Here is a 24,703-nt window from a genome sequence, read left to right as displayed (position 1 = left end):
TCCTTTCCCCTCAAGATTGAAAAGTGGCACCCCATTGTCAAGCTAGTTGTGGACTGCACACTGTCTGCGGTCTTCTGATCCCCAGCAGCCACCTCAGGTGACAGTGCATTTGTCAGCGTTTTTCCTTGCTGACCGGGGCCTTCTCCTGAGGTGGAGAGCCCTGCATATTTGGCCCAACCACTTCACCTTGTCTCAGCTGGGGGAAGGTACAGAGTGGAGAGAGCCTCTCCCCAGAGACTGTCCGTTCTCCGGGCACTCCTGTGAATTGTTTTCATTTTGCCCCTTCAGGAAATTAAGTGTAAGATGACCTCAGTGTTGAAACTGAGAATTCAAATCCCTACCATCATCTATTACATAGGTAATAATAATATAAACAGGTTATTTAAAATTGATTATCTTTAAAACCAATGTTATTATGACATTATTAAGATGGTCACAAATACCACTCAGAAGAATGGGGAAATCTATATTATATAATAGAAAATACAAGGAGAAGAGAACATGTCTAAGACTATAGTCATACTGGGTGAAACCATACTTTCATGGATGTGATCATTCCAACATACATTTAGGGGAGGATAGAAAAAAATAAAAAAATCTTTTCCTGGTTATAAAAGTAATACATGACCATTATACAAAACTTGGAAAAGCTAGAAAAATAAAAATGAGAAAAAATTCATTAAGCAGACTGCAATGAATACTTTGGTATAATTCCTTTATGTCTTTCTATGAGTATATGTCACAGTTGTAATCATGCCTCACAGCGAAAATTCAGTATTCCACTTCTCAATGTTATTAGATAAGCATTTCTTTATATTAACATACTTAATATAATAAAATAAATATGTGTCAACCATTGTTTATAAGGCTCCATGCTAACACACAGGAACTCTTACATATGGAATGGGCAGGAGACAAGTAGCCACTGGACGAGGCAATATGAGGAATCCACGGAAGAGAGATGGGGTGAGCGAGCTTCAGGAAGGCAGAAAAGGGGCAGGGGTAAGGCAGGAGCAGAGGCAAGGGAGAGACAAAGATGAAGGGCTGTCGCCAGGACAGTAAAAGCCAAGGAAATGAAAAGTCAGTTGGTCAGGAACTTACTACTGAGTGAGCAATCTCAGAAGAGAAGGGCAGCGGAAGATCAACCGCAGTGGCTGGAAACAATGTAAAGTGTGCCCCTGGGAAGAGAGGCCGCTGACTGATTTTTCAGGTCGCTGAGGGGAGGAGAGTTATGAGGCACAGCCCGAGGAAGCCATGGCTCAGAGGGAGCTGGTCCGAGGGAAGGCCTCAAGGTACGTGATAGGAAGCTTTGGGATTACATGAGGAAGTTTGGGGATTAAAAATCAGGATGTTAGAGCAATCTTGCTTGGATGCGCCATGTGAAAATTCTAAAGTAAATACAATACTCGAGTTGGGAAACACACATTTGATATACTACCACATAGATATGACCAGCACGTCACAGGCCCTAGCACAGTCACACCTGAATAACACCATTTCAGTCACTGATGGGCCAGATAAATGAAGGTGGTCCCGTAAGATTATAATGGAGGAAAAAAACTATTGCTTAGTGCCTCCTCCTCAAGAAGAGCCTCAGGAGGGTCCCTCAGGAGGTATTGATCGTTAGCATAGGACTGATAGCTCCTGACTGTTACTGCCCCTGAGGACCTTCCAGTGGGACAAGGGGTGGAGGTGAGACAGTGACATTGATGATCCTGACCCTGTATAGGCCCAGACTAATGTGTATGTTTGTGTATTCATTTTTAACAAAAAAGTTTAAAAAGTAAAAAAACAAAAACAAAAAATAAACAACGACCTCATAGAATATGGATATAAAGATAATATTTTTGTATAGATATACAATGTTTTGTATTTTAAGCTAAGTGTTATTACAAAAGAGTTGAAAAGTTAAAAAATTATATAAAGTGAGAGTTATATACAGTTACAGTAAGCTAAGGCTAACTTATTATTGAAGAGAGGTATTTTTAATAGATTTAGTGTAGCTTAAGTGTACATGTTCTCAAAGTCTACAGTAGTGAGCAGTCATGTCCTGGCCTTCGCATTCACTCACCACTCACTCACTGACTCACCCAGAGCACCTTCCAGTCCTGCCAGTTTCATTCATGGTAAGCGCTATACAGGCGAACCATTTTAAAATATATTTTATACCATACTTGACTGTATGTTTGGATATTAGATACATAAATATAATTACCATTGTGTTAAAATTGCCTACAGTATTTACTAGAGTAACATGTTGCACAGGTTTGTAGCCTAGGAGCAAGAGGCTACCATATAGCTTAGGTGTGTACCATCTAGGTTTGTATAAGGGCGCTTTATGATGTTCACACAATGACAAAAACACCTAACAATGCATTTCTCAGAACATATCCCCGTCCTTGAGTGCCCATGACTGTAGTGTACCCTGGGGACATACCTCGAGTTTGATTTGAGTGCATGTATTACTCAAGCCATCATTAACCATAGCAAAGATTTTATGAAGCACCTGCCCCAGGCCAGGCATCCTGCTAGATGCCCTGGATGCCTTACCTCAGTGCTCCATTATGCCCATATTACCAAGTCGGTGCTGTTAGTTCACAAGTTTAAAGTTAAGGAAACTGAAGTGGAGACAGAGTTATTTACCAAGATTATGAAGCCAGGAGTAGAAACGCTGGGTTTGATCTAACTCTGCCTTAAATGATCTAATATGTTACCTAGAAAGGACACCTCTAGGCACAAAAAATTGTACTCAGTTTTACTTTACAACAATGAGTGTAGAGGGACTTTTAAGTGAAATGTTAATTATTTCTTTGGAGAAAAACACATGCAAATAGTAACTTTTAAAGCGGTAAAAAGTGGGAGTAGCTGTGGATTTAAGAACAGATTGATCACTCCGAGATACATAAAGGGGAGGACAGGAGTGCAGCAAAGAAAAATGAAGTTTTCTCTGACTATGGAAGTCATAAATGGCCATTATAGATAATTAGTGAAAATCAGAAAAGTAGAAAAAAATATCAGAAGTACGCATGCAGCCACAATGAACATGTTGGTGTAATTCTGGTGCAATATGTAAAAGCAATTCCATTGGGTTTCTTGGACTTTAGTCCCTGAGCAAATCCAGGAAATTTTTGGCAAATTGCCTATATAGCTTGAACTACTTGGCTAAAACTGAGGCTTTTCAGGAAACTGGGAATCCTAAGGGAGCTGCTAGATGTAAGAGGCAGCAGCAAGTTGGAGAGAAAAAGAATGAGCTCGGTTGCCTGGCACCTAAAGACACAAGAGTGGAACTGGACGCAGCAAACTTGAGGACTTCCAGAAAAAGTGCTGGGGCCTAAGAATCTTCGCCTCCTTGCACCCAAACTGCTTTTATTTCTCTTTTGTTCTACAGAGCTAACTGTTTAAAGGAATACTCCATGGTAAACTAGTGACAAACTACAGAAATAAACAAGAGCAAACATTCCTCAAAGACTCAATCAAACCACGTCAGCAGCAACCACAAAAGATAATAAAATCTATAGATAAGGGTCAGATACTGCACAAGACACCAGTGCATATTTCACTTGGTTGTTAGAAGGTTAACATGGAACTCAAACTGGGTTTCTAAAGATAATAATCCTCCAGAAATTCTGAGTGTAACCTTCATTTGCCCATTATCTACTGGTATCTTACTGGAATTAAGACATTGCAGGACACTTCCTCTTTGGGGGAAAATATCTTGCGTTTAATTGCAGCTATGTAGGCTCATGGCACACTGTATACATTTGCATGATATAAACATTTGTATTAACGTTGTGGAAAAGTACTCTATCTGTTCTTTTTTTTTTTTTTTTTTTTTTTTTTTCAGAGAATAGGAAAGGAGAAAGTTTTATTCTGCATTCAGGCGAAACCCACCAGCCCAAAGGTGAGGCCATTGAATTCGCGCCAACAGGGAGGGAGGCGCTCTATTTTATACTGCGGTTGGGTGAGGGGCGGGGACATGAGCTGAGGAAGCTCCCGCTACAGGGGGTCGGCAGGGTATTCAGGAAGGAGTCAGTATCTGTGTGGGGGTCGTGTGGATTCCAGGGAGGAGCCAGTATCTGTGTGGGGGGGTCGTGTGGATTCCACGCTGATCTGTTAGAAATTCCAGGGAGGGTCCATTATCTCGTCATGCATCTGCATGCATCTGATCCTGGGCTCTCTCCGACCTAACAATAACCAGTATTCCTTCGATTGATATTTATGAACACACTTTAAACATACTCTTACTTTCAAGAAAATGCAACAGAAATTCAAATGGCCGGTGTGGTCTGGAGAAGCCTGCAACCAGGAGTGGGGGTCCCCACGGGCTCCCTCAGCTATCCGGGTTTCAGCACCAAAATGTGTTCCTGGGAATGTAATCTGCCGGAAGCCGGTCCATCCTTGCTGCTTGACACAGTCGCTGCAGAGAAGAAACATCTGCACAGCATATGTTTCAAGGGACCTGGCGTATATGGCATACTGTTCTTAATATGTTTGCTCACCTTCTTGGCGCTATGTGTTTTAACCAAGGTCACCTCTCTGAGAAAGGTTGTTTTCCCAGGTAGGGATTTTTCCCTCTCTATCTGTTCTTAAGAATATTAGAATTGCATGCACAACAGCACTTTTCTGCAACAGAACCAATTTTCTTAAACCAATTACATGACTCAAAAGTTTGTTACATATCTGAAAAGATCTTAGGCATCTTCAGTAATACACCAGAGATTCATCAAATTCAAACTGAGATGATTCTATATAAAATGTTGGCCAAAAACATAAATTAAGAATTTATAACACAGCCATGTAGAGTGGCATTCAGGTTATACAGAAAGAGTAGACCAACTCTAGTTTCTGTCCATTGGTTATTTACAATTTAGCACAGTAACAATGAGGCAGCTTAATATGTTTTGAAAAATGAGAAATGTATACATCAAAGAGTATATAACCAGTTTTCCACTTGCCTCCAATTTAGGAAATAACCAAACACCTGTAGAGATTAGCGTGAAAGAACCTATCCTTTACTGTCTGCCATATATAATCTTCCTGTGACTAACTTTTGTTGCCAACTTTAGAGCAGTGGCTAGCTTGGATAGGTATCTTCTCTAAGAAAACAATAAAGACAGGTTTCGGTGTTCAGGACTGTGTTTCCAATTTCACTGAGATATCCTGTACCCAAAATACCTAGAGTTCTCTCCTTTATCCTCTCCCTCTGATCTTCCCCACTCCAGGGGGACATACATATGTCCATAGTATCTGGACTTGCATTCAAAGTGGTGAAGGGAAGCTGAAGTTCCATTATCAGTAAACTGCTAGAATGCATTAGTGTGGAGCAGACTTTTGGAAGCCAACCTGATTGGAGCACTGATTTCTATCACTGTTCTTAAGGAAAGTGCAATTTAAGTCTAAGAAAGGAACTTTTGGGAAAGAACCTATTCATGGTTTAGGAGTGTGTACTTTAGGGTGAGAAAGTAAAAAGTACTGAGAGCAGATTTTCATAGACAAACTGCTGCTCTCTCATAATGCCGGCATTACTGGAATAATGCTCATATATGATTCAACCTTGTTTCTGCTGAATTGGCTCAAGTACTGACAGGCAGTTTGGACCCATTGGTTGCCTGGTTTCAAAATTTCTATAGCAACAGGTTACACTAGGGAGATTAAAAATGGTGGCAGAGTAAGTGGATGTTACACAGGCATGCTCCCAGGACCAAACTGGAATTACAATTAAATATAGAAAAACTTCCTGAATAATCAACTGAAGACTAGCTGGAGAGAACCCTGATAACCAAGGATGGAAAGTGGAGACCCCACATAGACTGGTAGGAAGGGCGGAGGTGCGAAAGGGCTGGCCAGGCTCCCACAGACAGCAACTGAAGTTCCGGAGAGATATCTCAGCTGTGGGGGGTTGTGACTGAGAACTGTGGGACCTAATCCTCAAGCTGGGCTCCCCAGCAGAGAGCACCAGAACTGAGAAGGGTGCCCACATAACATCTGGCTGTGAAAAGCAGCAGGGTTGCTGTCTGCTAGGGAAAGAAAACTGGAAATGCAGGCACCCTCTTAAAGGGCCAATGAACAAACTTCCCTGTGCAGCCACTCACCTTGTGCTCTGGCAGAGGGAAGGCAGAATAAACTAGAGCTGTGTAAGCAGAAGTCAGGGTTGGGAGCTCTGGGGTTAGAGCTCAGATAGCAGACACCCCAGTTTCCTGTACGGAGTCATTCCCTCATGCTGCAGAGGTCATCTTTCTTTTTTATTATTATTATTTTAAAAAAGATATATTTTATTGATATTTTACAGAGAGGAAGGGAGAGGGCTAGAGAGTTAGAAACATCAATGAGAGAGAAACATCGATCAGCTGCCTCCTGCACACTCCCTACTGGGGATGTGCCGGCAACCAAGGTACATGCCCTTGACCGGAATCGAACCTGGGACCCTTGAGTCTGCAGGCTGATGCTCTATCCACTGAGCCAAACTGGTTAGGGCACAAGTCATCTATCTTACACAGACATTTGCTATCCAATGGTTTTGCCTGGGGGGAAGACAGTTGACCCACCCTATTGGAACATACCTAGCCCCATAGTGTGGAGTTTCTGAGGTCCATTAAGGGATTGAGAATAACAATTAGCCTCCAGGCAGAAGCAATTGCCCTGTTGGAAAAACTCTCATTACATCTGTGGACCATTGCCTGAGGGCTACTCAAGACTAAATCGAATCAGTCTGCAGGCAGAGGCAGTCTCTGGAGGCTTTGAGTCTTTGCCTGATCTACTGAAACAGCATTTGACACTGTCCTGAACTAGAGATTGAGAGGCGTAGCAGACATAATACAGTCACAAACCCAAACAGGCAACCAAAATGAGGAGACAAAAAAACAACCCCCACATGAAAAACAAGAGAATTCTCCAGAAAAGAGCTAAATGAAATGGAGATAAGAAATTTATCTGATATAGTGTTCAGATTAATGATGGTATAGATGCTCAACAGCATGTGAAAAGATAGTAACTATGAAAAAAGAACAGTTGGAAATAAAGAATAGCATAACAAAAATAAAAACACACTGGAAGGAATACATAGCAGATTAGGGGAAGCTGAGGATTGGATCAGTGAATTAGAAGACAGAGTATAAAAAAACTACTCAATCAGAGAACCAAAAAGAAATTAAAAAACAGGAGGACAGCTTAAGGAGCTGTGGGACAACATGAAACATAACAATATTCACATAGTATGTGTGTCAGAAGAGGTAGAAAGGGATTAAGGGATAGAGAATGTGTTTGAAGAAATAGTGGCAGAAAACATACCTAACCTGGTAAAGGAAAAAGTCACACAAGTCCAGGAGGTACAGAGAGTGCCCAGCAGGAAGAACCCTAACAGGCCCACACCCAGTCACATCCTAATTAAAATGCCAAAAATTAAAGACAAAGAGAGAATCTTAAAGGGAGCAAAAGAAAAGCAAACTGTTACCTATAAAGGAGCTCCCATAAGGTTGTCATATGATTTCTCATCAGAAACTCTATAGGCCAGAAGGGAATGGCATGAAGTACTCAAGATAATGAAAAGCAAGGATCTGAAACCAAGATTACTATATCCAGCAAGACTATCATTCAAGATAGACTGTGAAATAAACAACTTCCCAGACCCCCCCCCCTCCCCCGCCAAAAAAGTCTAAAGGAATACATCACCACCAAGCCAGCATTATAAGAAATGCTAAAGGAACTACAGTAATGAGAAGAAAAAGAGAGAGAAACCTAGGCATACAGGATTAAAATGGCAATAAATAAGTACCTATCAATAATAGCCTTAAATGTAAATGGATTAAATGCTCCAATCAAAAGACATAGGGTGGCTGAATGAACACAAAAAGATGACCCAACTATATGCTGTCTACAAGAGAGACACTTTAGAACAAGACTCACACAGAATGAGAGTGAAGGGCTGAAAAAAAATTTTCCATGCAAAGGGAAAAGAAAAAAAACTGGGGTACAATACTCATATCTGAAAAAATAGGCATCAAAATGAAGGCCATCACAAGAGACAATAAAGGTCATCACATAATACTAAAGGGACCAATCCAACAAGAGGATATAACCCTGGTAAACATATATGTACCCAATATAGGAGCACCTAAATATATAAAAAAAAGTCTAGAGGAGTTTAAGGGAAAGATGAACAACAATACAGTCATAGTAGGGAACTTTAATACCCCATTGACATAACTAGATATATCTTCCAGACAAAAATTAACAAGGAAACGGTGATTCTAAAGGACACACTGCATCAGATAGATTCAATTAACATTTATAGAACATCTCATACCAAGGCTGTAGGATATACATTCTTCTCAAGTGCACATGGGTCATTCACAAAGATAGAACACATATTAGGACACAAAACAAGTCTCTACAAGTTCAAGAAGATAGAAATCGTATCAAGCATCTTCTCGGATCACAACGGAATGAAATTAGAAATCAACTACAGTAAAAACACCCCAAAACATTCAAACACATGGAGGCTAAAGCATGTTATTAAACAATGAATGGGTTACCAATGAGATTAAGAAAGAAATGACATCTTCCTGGAAACAAATAAAAGTGGACACACAACAACAGAGAATCTCTCGAACACAGCAAAAGCAGTCCTGAGAAGGAAGTTCATAGCACTACCAGCCTACTTCAAAACACAAGAAAAATTAATGATAAACGATTTAAATGTACAATTTAAAGAATTAGAAAGCAAACAATAAGAAAAGCCCAGAGTAAGTTTTTTGCTGGGAGTTTTTTGAAAGGAAATAATAAAGATTAAAGCAGAAATAAATGACATAGAGACTAAAAACACAATACAAAAAATCTAGGAAACCAAGAGCTGGTTCTTTGAAAGGATAAACAAGATTGATGAACCATTAGCCAGACTAATCAAGAAACAAAGAAAGAGGACTCGAATAAATAAAAACAGAAATGAAAGTGGAGAAGTAAACACTGAGACCACAGAAATACAAAGGACTGTAAGAAAATACTATGCACAAAGTCACTGTTCATCCGAAAGATGCAAATTAAAACGACAATGAGTTATCACCACAAACCTGTCAGAATGGCTAACATTAACAAATAAACAAATGACAAGTGCTGGTGAGGATGTGGAGGAAAGGGAGCCCTAGTACACTACTGGTGGGAATGTAGACTGGTGTAGCCATTATGGAAAACAGTATGGAGTGTCCTCAAAAAATTAAAAGTGGACCTGATATTTGACCCAGTGACCCCACGTCTAGGAATATATCCTAAGAAACCCAAAACAACAAACAGAATGAATGTATGCACCCCTGTTCATAGCAGCACAATCTACAATAGCTAAGATCAGGAAACAGCCCAAGTGCCTAGCAGTAGATGAATGAATAAAAAAGCTTTGGTACATTTATACCATGAAATGCTATGCAGCAGTAAAATAGAAGAATCTCTTACCCTTGAGACAGCATGGAGGGACCTGGAGAGTATCATGCTAAGTGAAATAAGTCAGTTAGAGAAAGACAAGTATCACATGATCTCACTCATATGTGGAATCTAAACAAAATAAAGTAATGAGCAGAATGGATCCAGACACATGGAAGCATGGAACTGAGTGCAGAATCTCGGAGGGTGGGTGGGTGAGAGGTAATTAACCAAAGACCTTGTATGCATTAACGCATAACACATGGACACAGGCAATAGGGTGGTGAAGGCCTGGGGTGGGAGACTGGGGGAGAGGGGAAGGGCTGGTGGGTGTCAATGGGGGAAACAGTGGGATATAGATAATGCTTCAACAATGAAAATTTTTTTAAAAGTAAAAAGTAGCAAGGTTGGGGACATGCAGATAATCTAAAGTTACTAAGCTCTATTCCTACCACTATATTACCTGTGACAACTTTTAGTCCTAAACATTCACCTGTAAGTTTAAATTATAACATGTAGTTTGGGCATTACATGTTTATAGCAAACCACAGGTCTCCCTTCAAGTACTATAAAGGCTAGATGTGTTACTATAACACACGAGTTCCAGAAAAGAAAAAGCAGGAATTTTTCAGCCTGGATATCTAGGTCCCTGATGACATTTCAGGCTTCGGAGGTGCTGCTCCTCCTGCAGTGAGAGCACAAGATCACAGCCACCATCTCCCCAGAAGAATGAAGCTAAGGGAGTGGGCAGAGCAGGTGGAGGCAGGCTGGGAATCAATGTGCGACAATCACCATGCACGCTAACCCAGTGACTCAGAAAGCACACACCCATCTGAGGTCATCCTGCCTTCATATCACATGGCTCTGTGCTTGAGGTCACTAGGCTACAGATTCGTTTCCATTAGCTGTCTTCTCTTTGGCACAACAGAGATAGAAGATTCTTCCTGGCTGACAATAGGCAATGTAATAGGAGTGAATATGGGTCTCCAGGGAGCTTTGGGAACTGGGCGCTAGTGTAGGGTCACATAAAAACTCATAAAGCTGGAGCCATCTCTACTTGGGTGAGAATTTTGCTTCTGTTATTTTATTCAGCTCTCATGACAAACCCTGTCAGGTAGATAGGATACTGTTAACATTCTTAATAGATGAGAACTGTCCATGATTGTTTTGCTATGACACTGTCATGTTCTTGTCACGCCACTGGGATTTTTACCAGATGCAGTAAAAACTCAGATACAAAGTGCCTTAATACCCAATTCCTCAAGACTGCCTCACTCACTGTGCACTGAGGGGAGAAAGGCTATATACCAGCGATTTTCAACAGGCGTGCCACGGAATTTTTAAAATATAAATACCTGGCTATTTAGTCAGGGACTATGACCTCTTTTCCCTTTGATTGCCAAGTAAAAAAATGACAACAGCCAACACAACAATTGCTATCTGGTGGGAATGAATCAAAATTATACTTTTTTTTTTTTTTTTTGTCAGTTTAGCAAAAAATACAATATATTTTTTGGTGTACCACAGAAATTTAGTAATTAGTTTACATGTGCCATGAGATGGAAAAGGTTGAAAATCACTGCGACATACAGAAAACCAGTCTCCCTTCTTGGGGGAAGCCACATCACATAATCCAAAGAACAAACATGCCCTGACAACCAATCCCAAACATTATCACCTCCGTTAAATGCAGTGTCTGCAGGAAGAAATCTGAGTCCAATGATCCTCTAACTTGCAACAATACAAAAGTAAAAAAAAAAACAAATTCTTATCAGGTTACTAAATTGTTGATGGACCAAATGAAAAGTTATTAGACCACATCAATATAGGCCAATGTCTATCTCCCCAGTTCCTTCTGTAGAATGCACCTATTGACTCAGTGAGATTTTAGTGATGTGAGGGACTGGAATTACATTATATATATATGTTGTCAAATGATCTTTAATTGAAACATTAATGGAAATACTCCTTTGTAGTTCTTAACTAAGCGGGCATTCCACTGCACCATTGCTGATGTCATCTATGACGTCATGAGGGTGGCAGCCCACAGACAGGGTAGCCCAGAATTCTCTAGCTAACAACCTCATCAAAAGCGGCATTTCCACTGTGCTGAGAGTTTTTCTCTTCTCTCTGTCTTTGCGGGCTTTGATGATCAGGGCAGAGGCAGAACGCACTACCTCAATCTGGGTCTGTCTGTTCTGAATCGTCAGTTTCACTATAATCCTCAGGCCCTCCCAAGCACCCGTTGCTTTGGCGATGTCATCACCAACCTTTCTGGGAGACAGGCCCAGGGGGCTGGGGCAGATGTGGCACAGGTTTCCCCATCAGTGCACCTCAGGTATATGACTTTGATCTTACTGCGTTGAACTTCAGCATCATGGTGCAGGCTGCTGATGTCAGATGAACTGGATTCCAGACAACGGAAGAAAGTTGCACCTAAGCCTCCTCCAGCCGAAAGCTGAAAAAACCATCTTCTATTTTTGTTTACCTTGTATGGTATGTACCAAATTAAGAATTTGGTAGGCACCAATACATACGTGGTGGAATAAATTTTTCTCAGTTTCCTTCAGAAAGTTTTTCTTATTCTGGAATGGTTATTGTACATAATGAAATGCAATTGCTAGATTCATTTCTAACATATTTTCTAATTTTTTTCCTAAGAGTAAATATACAACTTCTGAAACCTGTGCTTCAGGATAATTAAAAAAAAAAGGTTCTGCAATTTTCTCAGCACATTTAGTGAAGATGCTTCCTTTTCTCCATTGTTTGCTTTGGCTCCTTTGTTGAAGATTATTTGCCCACATTCATGTGGATTTATTCCCGGGCCTCCATTTTGTCCCATTGGTCTGTGTGTCTGCTTCTTGTCAATACCATGCTGTTTTGATTATTGTCACTTTGTAGTATAGTTTGAAGTTAAGGAGTTTGATACCTCTACCTTCCTTCCTTTTTCTCAGGATTGCTTTGGCTCTTTGAGGTGTTTTATGGCTCCATACCAATCTGATAATTTTTTGTTCTATTTCTTTAAAATTTGCCATTGGGATTTTGATGGACTTTGCATTAAATCTGTATATCACTTTGAATAACATGGTCATTTTAACTATGATGATTAATCCAACCCATGAACACAAAATATTACTTTCTATTTCTTTGTATCTTTTTTTTAATCTCTTTTAACAATCTTATAGTTTCCAGCATATAGGTCCTTCACATCCTTTAAGTTTATTCCTAAGTATTTCATTCTTTTTGTTGCATTGTAAAAGTAATTTTTTTTCTAAAATTTCATTGTTAGTATATATAGCAGAAAATACCTCAGCATAATAACGGCCATATATGACAAACCCTCAACTAATATCATGCTCAGTGGTGAAAACCTGAAAGCTTTTTCTCTAAGATCAGAAAGAAGACAAGGATGTCCACCCTCACCACTGTTATTCAACATAGCGCTGGAAGTCCCAGGCAGAGTAATCGGGTAAGAGCAATAAGTAATGGCATCCAACTTGGGAATAAAGAAGCAGAATCATCACGTTTTGCAGATAACATCATTTTTTATATAGAAAACCCTGAAGACTCCACAAAAAAACCCAAACAACTATTAGAAATAATAAACAAATACAGTAAAGTTGTAGGATATACATGCTTTTCTTTTTCTTTGATTTTCTGCATTTGAATAAGACATGCCTAGGTATAGATTTTGTTTTATTAATTCTGCTTGTTGTTCTCTGAGTTTCCTAACCTGTAGTTTACTGCCTATCATTAATTTTGGAAAATTCTCAATCATTACATTGCTTTAAATATTTCTTTCTTTCCTTTCTTTTTTCTCTGGTATTCCCATATGTATATGTTATATCATTTGTAATTGTCCCACAATTTTTAGATATTATGTTTCCTTTTTTCCTCTTTGGAAGTTTGTATTGACATTTTTACAAGCTCACTAATTCTTTACTTGGCTATGTCCACTCTCTTGATGAGCCCATCTGTTTTGCATGTTCTCCACTTTTTCCTTTAGCATCCCTAGCATTTTAATCATAGTTGTCTTAAATTCCCAGTCTGATTAATTCCAACATCTCTGCAATAACTAAGTCTGGTTCTAATGCCTGCACTGTTTTTCTTCAAACTATAACTTTTGGCTTTTACAATGCCTTGTAATTTTTTGTTAAGAGCCAGCTGTGATACACTGGGTCAAAGGAACTAAGGTATATAGGCTTTTGGCATGAGGTTTTATGTTTATCAGGCCAGGAGTTACTCCGTCTTTACTGTCTGTTTTAACTGTAGTTGTCAGAGCAAAAAATTTTCTCTGGTGTTTGTGTTTTTGTCTCTCCTGTTTTCTTTGCACGTCCCTAGAGGCATCCACTTAGCTAAAGTCTGAGACACGTGGCTCTCTCATTTGTATTCCTCTGCTACTATTCAGGAGCCCTGTGGGTGCGGTGGTAAGGCTGTGGTGAGAGGGGACATGTTCTTCAGCCCTACGATTAGCTTTCAGGCTTTTGCCTCCGGACTGCAACCTTCTCAACTGCTTCTCTGCCTGTCCCTCCTTCCTGAGACAGGAAGATGAGAGCCATGTGGAGTTGGGTATTCCCTTCCCCTCAGGTCAGCCGGGCACTGATAAAACCTCAAGTTAGGGTCTGGTTAGTTTTTCTTGAGAGTAGGCCTTCTTAAGAACAGAATGCTGTGGCATATTTCAAAATGGCTACTTTCCCTTCCCCCAGTTAGAATCATGAGGGCATTTTTCTCCAGTCTTCACCATGAGGACCTGGCAGGGCTCCTGGAAGTAAAGCTCACAAAAGTACAGCCCCTCCTACCTCCCAAGACTGGAGCCCCTTGTAGTTTTTAACTCCTCAGCTTGTCCACGCTCAGCCTCCAGCCATGGGAGGTTTTCCACCCTGGAACTGATTCCAGTGGATGTTCTTGCTCCTCGGCTTCTGCTCTGGGAAGCTGTGACTCTCTGAATCCTCTTGTCTGTCTCTCCAATTTTGAGAGTGGTGATCTCAAAATTCAGTTGGATCGAAAAGATTTGCTGATTTTGTTTGTTCTGCTTTTTTTCTTGTTGTGAAAACAGGAGTGATGACTTCCAAGTTCCTTATAATGTCAGTCCAGAAACTGGAAGTCAGAACTTGTGATTGCTTCATTCTGGGCCCTTTAAGCACTGCCATGTTCATCCCTGGATGTTCAGTTGCAACCATCCCTGCTGCACCCTATGGTCAGCTTTGGGAATCTTGTCAACCATTTCTTCATTTCTGCACATTTGATTCCTCTGAACATGAGGCAGCTGAAGGTATCATCTCCATAAAACATGCAAGCAGGTACCTAATTTTATTTTGTTCATGTTCTGTTGCTATATGACAATTTGCTGGTTTTTAAGGTTTGTATCTAAAGGAAGTATATGATTTCCCCATAATCTGTGTCTTAAATGTTCATATTTTTCTTTTAGTACCTAGCAAAGTAGTAGTAAGGTAGCAGACTCCTTGTTCATCTATAATAATAAAAGCATATTATGCTAATTAGATCGGACGACCCTCCGGACGAAGCCGGAGCTGCAAGAGAAGCCCAGGTCCCGGGTGCCAGAGGGAATCTGGTGCCGGCAGCCGGGGAAAGGAAGGCCTACTCTTGCACAAATTTCATGCATCGGGCTTCTGGTTGTTAAAATAAACTCAAATTTATTGATATTTATTCAATTAAACATTCAAATTTCTTCCACTGATATAAAACTAAGTCTTAAGTAAAGGTAACTTGGCTCTAATCCAATGGGCCAGATTAGAATTAAATAATAAAATTGGGGCGCTAAGTTTAATTTTGGGGAATCACAATAAATCCATTCTCCTAAGGGTACTCAGGCTGGTGCCATTGTATTCATCTAGATCCCCTCACATTTAATGAAGAAACGATCCTTTCTGATCCACAATCTGCTAAGTTTTGTCAGGTATCGTCACGGGGGTGCCTGGAGTTACAATGAGCACATGAGTCATATTTTCTGTTACTCCAGAGAGAAGGGCAGATCTTACCCACAAATCCAGAAGGCAGCCTGCAGCACCTGGGGCTCCGTCCAGGACGAATCAGTGGGCACAGTCAGGTTGGACCAGCCACCAGTGCCACATTCCTGCCTTGTGATCGCTCCTTACATAAGTTCTTTCTTTACACACAAAACTTTGAAAAGAGGGAGAAACATAAAATCTCCTGTTTTTAACTTGTACTTGGTAGCAAAGTGGGTTTACTCAGCAGCTAATGCTAATGCTCGAGCCATAAAGAGAGAACCAGTCTTATTTATTTATTTATTTATGTTGGCTTTTTTTTTTAAGGCTGTCTCCTATTCCGGTAACTGGAATATCAGGATTCTCCAAAGAATCATGTGATGACAAGGCAGCACACAGCTGCCCTCTGCAGTGGTAAGTAAATGAACTCAGTCACCCTCTGGGTTTTCCCCTCTCCTTTCCCTGCTCTTTATGGAGGACATAGAATCACAGGGAGTAACTAGCTGAAGTTTGCTCTGTACTTTTATACCAGGCAGGAAGCCAAGCTGCAAATACAATGACTGGATTCAGTTTTACAAGCAAACACTGGGACCGAATTCACCCTGGTCCGGGAAGAATGCCTCCGATCAGAACTAGCAGGAAATCCAATTCAAAATAGGGTGTGTCTTCCTTAATTAATGAAGTCCTGTAGAAATAAACGCTTCCTTCTGTAAAAAGTCTACAAAAAAGACTAAATTTTGCTATCAAATAATATTAGCAATCCTGTGGAAGAAATGTCTGAATTCCCACAACCTGCACCCTTGGTAGGAATTGTTAGCTCTGCTCTTTCTCCTTTGGACACTGATTGTTAAAGTCTTAGAAGGTACTAAAAATACTTAATTCTCTCTGCTCCCTTCCAACCTCTGACCCCTCTCTTACATCATGCACCATCAACTCCCCTCTTGTTCTCTGGGCCACTTGAATAATTTAATATAAGAACTCTCTGAGATCCTGAGAGAATGAGAAAAGTCACATACTTTGGCCCAAGCACCCCCAGAAATATGCCAGAAGGTTTATTCGCCTGTAGCTGGCCAGGAACATCACTCTGGGAAGGGACAAATGCTAATCCTGAATCTATGGTTGCAGTTTGGGGGGTAGGTGAGTGTGGGGGTGAAGGGATTGTATGTGGCATGGGGAAAGGGTGTCAGAAGTCAGGATCTTACCCACCTGCTGCCCGTGCCTGAGCCTTACCAAAATGATACTATGATTATAGAAGCCCACAGGGATTGCTGTCAGGAATGTGAAACAATGAGCTACATGCCATATACATTTTCATTTGGATGTATGGGAGGAGAGCATTGAAGAAGTAATTACGAAGAAAAGACTTCCCAACCTTAAAGGTTTAGGGGATTCCCACAGAAGGAGAAATACTGCTCATCTCCACAATGACATTACTTTATATAAATTATTAGGCATACAGTTGACAGATTTACCAAATAAAATATAGGATGGCCAGTTAAATGTGAATTTCAGATGAATGATGAGTAACTTTTTAGTGTAAGTTTACACCCTAGTTTACCTAAAATTCACATTTACTTGGGTGCTCTCTATTTTATTTGGTAATTGTATGCAGGTGTCAATGCAATGAACTGATCCATAAGACAACCTTCTGTGCTGGGAGTCAGGACTGAGTCAAACCAACACCAGTGAGCCATGCCTGAAACTTCATGACACAGTCCAGCTGTCACTGTGCTTTCTTATGGGGATGTGGACAAAGATCCATCTCTACCCAAAGACAGGAAAACACAAGGGCCCACAGTTCTGTGCAAAGACTTCCCAATAGCTCTCAAATGCTAAAATTTTAACACCAGAGCAACTAGGTTATGTAACGATGTACACCGCACTTCTGTTTTCCCGAGGAAGTTAGCACTTACTGAGAAGACTATGTCTGCTCGTGCTGTTGTTATTATTAAAAGAAAAATCTGAGAGGCATCCTCACACAGCACCATGTAATACAGAGAAAGAGAGGCACGCCTAGATGCAATCGGATCTACATCATAGAGCAAATGGAACCGGTACCACTAACTAACATGGAAAGTCAGCACTGAAGTCAAAAGGACAACAGCCCCTCGGTCTGCAACTGGTACTGATCGAAATTCCACATTATTTAAATTGAAGTAATTTCTAAACAGCTCAAGTATTAAAGTTACACTTAAAAAAAGATTTTTATTGATTTCAGAGAGAGGAAGTGAGAGGGAAACATCAATGATGAGAGAGAATCATTGACTTGCTGCCTCCTGCATGCCCCCTGTCGAGTCCGAAACCTGGACACAGGCCCTGACTGAGGAATGAACCCTGACCTTGGTTCACAGGTCAGGGTTCATAAACCTCTGTATTCAGTTGGTCTTTTCCCCTAAAGCACACACAGTCTTTACACTCCATGAACAGTGGGAATGTGCCTTGCTCCCAAGTCAGGCTCCCAATCCACAGTGGTGATTACTTGGTCACAGAACTGACATTTGTGGCTACAGTCCTACGAAAGACCACCTCTGTGCAATGCCTCAGTCTTCCTGGTCTGGTTAGGGTCAAACAGGATGGAATAGGTTTTTAATAAAATACCAGACGACGCACACAATGGAATTTAGGTGAAAATACAGTGGTACGAAGGTTTAAATTCTGAAAGAAAAACTTGCTTTTAAAAAGCTCAAAATCTTTATTTTAAATGTTTTAAAAACAATATGGCAGAAACATCATTAGGTTTCTACAGATTTCACAAATAATACTGAATAGAGAGCTTTCTCAGCAACAGAATATTACTAACTGCAGGGGGAAAAAAATACCCAAAATAAGAACATCCAGTAAATAAAACACTTTTTAAGATTAAAATGTAAAGATAGATCTTAAAACCACATTTTAAAAATTTGGCAAATATTTTCTTCTCTTGTCTTTTTAAAAAGAGCAAGCAATAGAATATTGTACATACAACATAGTGGTATTTTGTAATTTTTGAGAGTAACACATTTGTATCCTGCCCAACTTCTGCAAATGGCAGAGGGGAAGGTGTCGGCCTGAGGTCACTCTGGCAGCAGGGACAGCAGAAACTCACTCTTTCCTTTCAAGCTCACAGGCCCTCATTTTCACGCTGGCTCTGACCCCACCTTCAGCAGCTTTTCCTGCTGCTGACAACCAAATGGGGAATATAAATGAGCTTTAAAATACTTTCTATACAAATGTGAGGAAAGATACCGCGCAAGGGGAAGTACATGTGAGTAAATACAGTCACATAACACGGATGCTGCAGAAACCACAGAGCAAAAGTAAACAATCCAAAATGAGGGACTGCAGAGGGAACAGGAAGACCCCTTAGCACTCAATTCTTGTTTTGCTGCTCAGATATTTCTAAGAACTAGGAACATCCTTCACTGGCACAAAATACTGCCATATCTTGCTGATTCGATTAGATTTCCATCTACAAAAATGACTGGCATGCTTCCAAATAGGAAACGGATCTCTCTTCTTTAAGAACAGAATCGTCTGGATTTTTTTTCCCTAAAATCCTCCTTTTCTCCATTTAGAGCAACGCACATTCCATAATACTCAAGACATAAATTTTTTGGTTTTAATTATTTACTCTTAGGGTGAAAGGAGTAAGGAAATAAAGATATGGGAAACAGTTATTATTAGTTTATTAGTCAAAGCAACTTCACTCCAATCTCTACAGTAACATGGAGTAATGTCATCCTCAACTTCCCCTTGGAGCCGTCCTTCTAGATACCAGTCCGGCTTCCGATGCCTACGTGGGTCCGATCTGGTTTGCCTCCGATTAGACACCCCACTCTCTGCTGGCAGGAAACTTGGGTCCAATATTCATTCTTAAAATGCTACACATGCATTTTCCTCTGAAGAAGCGCAGACCATGTCCACCTTCACCTGGAAGCTGTATTGCACTGAAGAGCAAGGTAAAGCCACAGTTCTGCAGCCATGTCTCAAGGAAATTCTTTGAGCCTCATCCAATTTGTTTAAATTTCCTCAGGATCATCAACAGACTATGATACGATAGAGTCAAGAAAACTTGACATTCCCAACTCACCTGTACTCTAAACACTAAAGCCAGTCTATGACAAAGCTAGGATGCTTTTCTGAGGCCAGTTAACTGGAATATCATTCTGGAGTCAGACATGCCCAGTGTCACACAGCTTTGTGATCCTACTAAGGGTGGGATATTTAGCAAATTATTAAATCTCCCTGACTTCAGTTTCCCTAGCTAAATTTAAGATAAGAATGCCTCTCTTATGCTTGTGTTAGGGATTAAAGGAAATAACCTACACAAAGCATTAAGTATGATTATCTTCTTTTTAAGGAAACAAGTTAGGAATTTTCATGCTATCTTTAACACACTGTCTTGAGCTGCCAAAGGTTAGACCAGTGGTTCTCAACCTTCTGGCCCTTTAAATACAGTTCCTCATGTTGTGACCCAACCATAACATTATTTTCGTTGCTACTTCATGACTGTAATGTTGCTACTGTTATGAATCATAATGTAAATATCTGATATGCAGGATGGTCTTAGGTGACCTGTGAAAGGTTCGTTCGACCGCCAAAGGGGTCGCGACCCACAGGTTGAGAACCGCTGGGTTAGACTGAGAGAGGTAGGAATCAGCTAAGAGACCAAGATTTAAAAAATCCAGGATACAAATGAGTGAGATCATGTGGTATTTATCTTTCTCTGACTGGCTTATTTCACTTAGCATAATGCTCTCCAGTTCCATCCATGCTGTTGCAAAAGGCAAGAGCTCCCTTTTTTTTTTTTTTTTTATTACCACAGCATAGTATTCCATTGTGTTGATGTACCAGTTTTCTAATGTGGATTATAGAGAACATAGACTGATGAAAAGGGACAGATCCAAAGACTGAGAAACAGCGATCAGGCTATCAATCCCCAGAAGGAAAGTAGGGGAGGGCGGGGGTAAGGGGAAGAGATCAACCGAAGGACTTGTATACATGCATATAAGCCAAACCAATGGACATGGACAACAGGGGGATGGGTGCATGAGTGTGTGTGTGTGTGGGGGGGAGGGGGCGGGGAGGTTGGAGGCTAATGGGGGGGATGAGGACACATTTGTAATACCTTAACTAATAAAAAAAGTTTGAGGGGAAAAAAATGAAAAATTAAATAAAATAAAAAATCCAGGATACAAATATCCTGGATCTTAAATTTTAAAATAAACAAACCAAACATTCTTGAGCCAGACTTCTTGGAGCTTGATGATACAAGCATAAAATTCAAAAGTTCAAGTTTTGTTCAATTCATATTAAGCACTCCATATCTGTACCTGTTTCAATAGGAAATAAATGTTAAACTGATCAATAGCAAGCTAGCAGATCATTGATTAATATAGTATGTATAAAACATTAGTCTCTCTGTTATTAGAGGCATATTATCCTAAAACTTCTTTTTAGAATTCCTCAGGAAAACTGAGAAACAAAGAAAACTAACAGAATTAAGTAATAGATGCTCCATATTCAAAGTCCATGCAAGGAGACTATGTTATCTGTAGCAAAATTCAAGTTATACTTTGGTAGCTAACCCTCCTCCCTCCCCCAGGATTCAAGATGAATCTGTTATAATGAGGAGTGCAAGAGGCAATACAATAGCAAGAAGTAAAATTTAAAAATATGCCAGACTTTGTGTTAAGATCATATTCCCCAATCAAGCATATTTATTTATAAATTATTCATATACACCAGTAGGGTACTAATTTAGGGCAAGGTTTACAGACTGTCATATAATGAAATAGAGCAAGAATGTCAAACTCGTGGCCAGCAGGCCCATTTAAAATCAGTGGGAGAGTCCATGTGGGTTTGGCTCAGTGGACAGAGTGTCAGCCCTAGGACTGAAGGATCCTGGGTTCAATTCTGGTCAAGGGCATGTACCTCAGTTATAGGCTTGATCCCCGGCCCTGGTCAGGGTGTGTGTGAAAGACAATCAAGTAATGCGTCTCTCTCACATCGATGCTTCTCTCTCTCTGTCTCTCCCCCTCTTTTCCACTCTCTCAAAAAATCAATGGAAAAATATCCTCGGGTGAGGATTAACAACAACAACAAAATCAGTGAGGAAAAATTACTTAGGAAGTCAAGCTGATTAAATTATTTGGAAAAACATTAAAGTTGATCCCTATCTCATATTATACACCAAAACACATTTCAAATGTATTAAACATTAAATATAAATAATAAGACCATAAAATTACTAGTAGATAAATAAGCAAACATTTCATCGATTTCATGATTTCAAGATGTCCTTACAGTATAGTACTAATTTCACAACATTTTCTTTTCCAATTATTTAATGCCTATATATTACAGCTCTAGGTTAAAAGCTTGGTTTTTCTAAAACTAAGATCTGTGTAAGTAAACATAATCCTCTGGATACCTACTGAATTTGATACAGATATAGCAAAAGAATAGGTTGTAGGAGGATGAGCTGACTAGAGGAAAACCTACTCTTTCTCTGAACTCTGAGAGCAGTGGCCATCTAAGGGTGGCCTGTGGCCACAGACATGCAAATCACATCAAGCCACCAAGAGAAGCACTGGTATTGGAGTAAGGAAGGGTCGATGAGGAACTCTTCGTATCTTTGTTGCAAACTTTTATTTTGCAGATAGTAATGTCTGCTTACAGGGAGGTATTTCAGAATTTAAAAGTGTATCATGTGATCAACATCACCAGTCCATAAGAAAATGCAAATCAAAGCCACGATGAAATACCACTTCACGCTACTCAGAATGGCTGTTTAAAAAAATGGGGAAATAACAAGTGTTAGTGAAGATGTTGAGAAACTGAAATCCTTGTGTGTTGCTGGTGGGAATGTAAAGTGGTACAGCTGGTATGGAAAACAGTATAACGGTTCCTCAGAACATTAAGCATAGAATTATCATATGATTTAGCATTTTCACTCCTAGGTATACACCCAAAGAAGCTGAAAGCAGGGACTCAGACAGATGCCTGTATACCAATGTTCGTAGTAGCATCATTCACAATAGTGAGAAGGTGGAAACAACCCAAATGCCCACCAACAGATGAAGGGATAAACAAAACGTGGTGTATAGATGTCCAACGGCATATTTATTCAGCCTTAAAAAGGAATGACATTCTGACACATGCCATAACATGGATGAAACTTGAGGACAGTACTCCTAGTGAAACAAGACAGACACAAAAAGACAAATACTGTATGTCTCCACTTATGTGAGTTACCGAGAATATGCAGATTTATAGATATAGAAAGCATAACAGAGGTGACCAGGAGCTGGGGGGAAGGTGTGGAGTGAGGCTGGGAATTTTTTTAAATGGGTCTATTCCAGGGGTGGGCAAACTTTTTGACTCGAGGGCCACAGTGGGTTCTTAAACTGGACCGGAGGGCCGGAACCAAAGCATGGATGGAGTGTTTGTGTGAACTAATATAAATTCAAAGTAAACATCATTACATAAAAGGGTACGGTCTTTTTTTTTTTTTTAGTTTTATTCATTTCAAACGGGCCCGCGGGCCGTAGTTTGCCCACGGCTGGGTAGTCTCTGTTTGGGAACGATGAAAAAGTTCTGGAAATGGACAATGGTGGTGCTTGCACTACCTTATGAATGCCCTTCATGCCACTGAATACACTGAAAGTTTAAATGATAAATTTTGTTATGAATATTTTACCACAATTTAAAAAGCATACCATGGACTATGTGTGTGTATATACATGAGAGACTACAGAGTAAAGAATGTAATTTTGCCGAAAAGTAGAGCAACCTCATTTATTTAGTCAACAAACATTAAATATATACTTACAAGATATGTATAGACAGTTTAGGCAATGTAATCCTAGAATTTCATAATTGACAAAAATAGACAGAAATCACATAAATATATATCATTAAAGTCCTATAATTATTAAAGAAACACGTATGTGATTATTCTGGCCCTGAGCTTTGTAGATTACGTGCCCAAAGGGATCAGGAGTCTTCCCAAGGAGCCTTTAGGGACAGTGTGACAGGCCCTAAGTGCCCCTTCATCACTTTCTTTTTTTTTTTTAAGAAGGGAGAAGAAAGAAACATCGATACTGTATGTCTCCACTTATGTGAGTTACCGAGAATATGCAGATTTATAGAGAGCACAACATTGATCGGCTGTGTCCTGCAAGCCCCCTACTGAGGATTGAGACCACAAGCCGGGCATGGGCCCTGAGAGGAAATGGGACCAGCAACCTTTTGGTGCACAGAATGATGCCCAATCAACTGTGCCACACTGGCCAGGGTGCCCCCACAACACTGTCTTATCTGAGTTGCATCAGAGCTGATGTCTACCACCCATTGATATTCACTTGGTTCTCATACAGAATATCAGCCAAATGTTAACAAGATCCTTCTTTGCTACTGTTTAGAGAACATACACTTAAAAAGATAGAGAATGATACCTCACATTTGGAAATATGAGATACGATGAATATTGGAGATATTTATTCTATTAATAATCCCTCATGAACAATCTATAAAATAGGTCAATGATTTCTCCTCCATCTTTTAGAAAAGACAACACTGATAGACATAAAAGCGAACTGACTTGCCGAAACCGGTTTGGCTCAGTGGATAGAGCGTCGGCCTGCGGACTGAGAGGTCCCAGGTTCGATTCCGGTCAAGGGCATGTACCTGGGTTACGGGCACATCCCCGGTGGGAGATGTGCAGGAGGAGGCTGATCGATGTTTCTCTCTCATCGATGTTTCTAACTCTCTATCTCTCTCCCTTCCTCTCTGTAAAAAATCAATAAAATATATTAAAAAAAAAAAAAAGCGAACTAACTTTGTGCGTATTGTTGGGCGCACACTAGACGGCTATGGCCAGTGCCTTTCTAAGGTGCAGGCTAAGTCTCTACAGCAGTCCCCTCTGTGTGGGGCTGTGTTCAAAAGCACATATTTCTTCCTTTTGTCTACTTTTAAGAAAATCAGAAAATAGTTTTAAAATAGTGTTCTAGCCTTAGATTTCTACCATAGCAACCTTAAAGGGATGCTTTCCATATTTGTGGACATATACTCCTGGCTCTGGTCGTCAGTAGAATAGCACCAGCACTGGCCTGCCACAGAGCAGATATTCAGTAAATGGTTGTGAAACTGATGGATGAACACACTGGAATATATTAACTGTGGGACCGGAAATGTGTTTGAAAGGTGAATTTTTGTTGTAGAAAGCCCCTCTCCTCCAAACCTTGCAATCATTTCCATACCAAATGAATGAAAAAGAAATCTCAATTAGTAACTTCAGATTCAGAGACTTTAACAAATGTAAAATATCCAGGACAGTGCAGGCAAGT

The 24,703-nt window shown here is 40.2% G+C and overlaps 1 protein-coding gene and 1 long non-coding RNA gene across 4 annotated transcripts in view; one reads left to right on the top strand and one right to left on the bottom strand.

Annotated features, from left to right (window-relative positions):
* The window catches only part of SPIDR (scaffold protein involved in DNA repair), a 289,161-nt gene that overhangs the window by 103,460 nt on the left and 160,998 nt on the right, over positions 1 to 24,703 (bottom strand). The window lies entirely within an intron of this gene.
* On the top strand, positions 14,455 to 24,136 carry LOC138992955 (uncharacterized). Its single transcript, XR_011468209.1, has 3 exons — positions 14,455 to 14,708; positions 15,702 to 15,788; positions 23,434 to 24,136. It is a non-coding gene; the product is annotated as an uncharacterized lncRNA (long non-coding RNA).

The sequence above is a fragment of the Myotis yumanensis genome, unplaced genomic scaffold (genome assembly GCF_028538775.1).
Source record: "Myotis yumanensis isolate MYYU_CA2020_CCGP unplaced genomic scaffold, mMyoYum1.0.hap1 SCAF_15, whole genome shotgun sequence".
NCBI classification, from domain to species: Eukaryota; Metazoa; Chordata; class Mammalia; order Chiroptera; family Vespertilionidae; genus Myotis; species Myotis yumanensis.
This window is presented reverse-complemented; position numbering and strand designations above follow the sequence as displayed.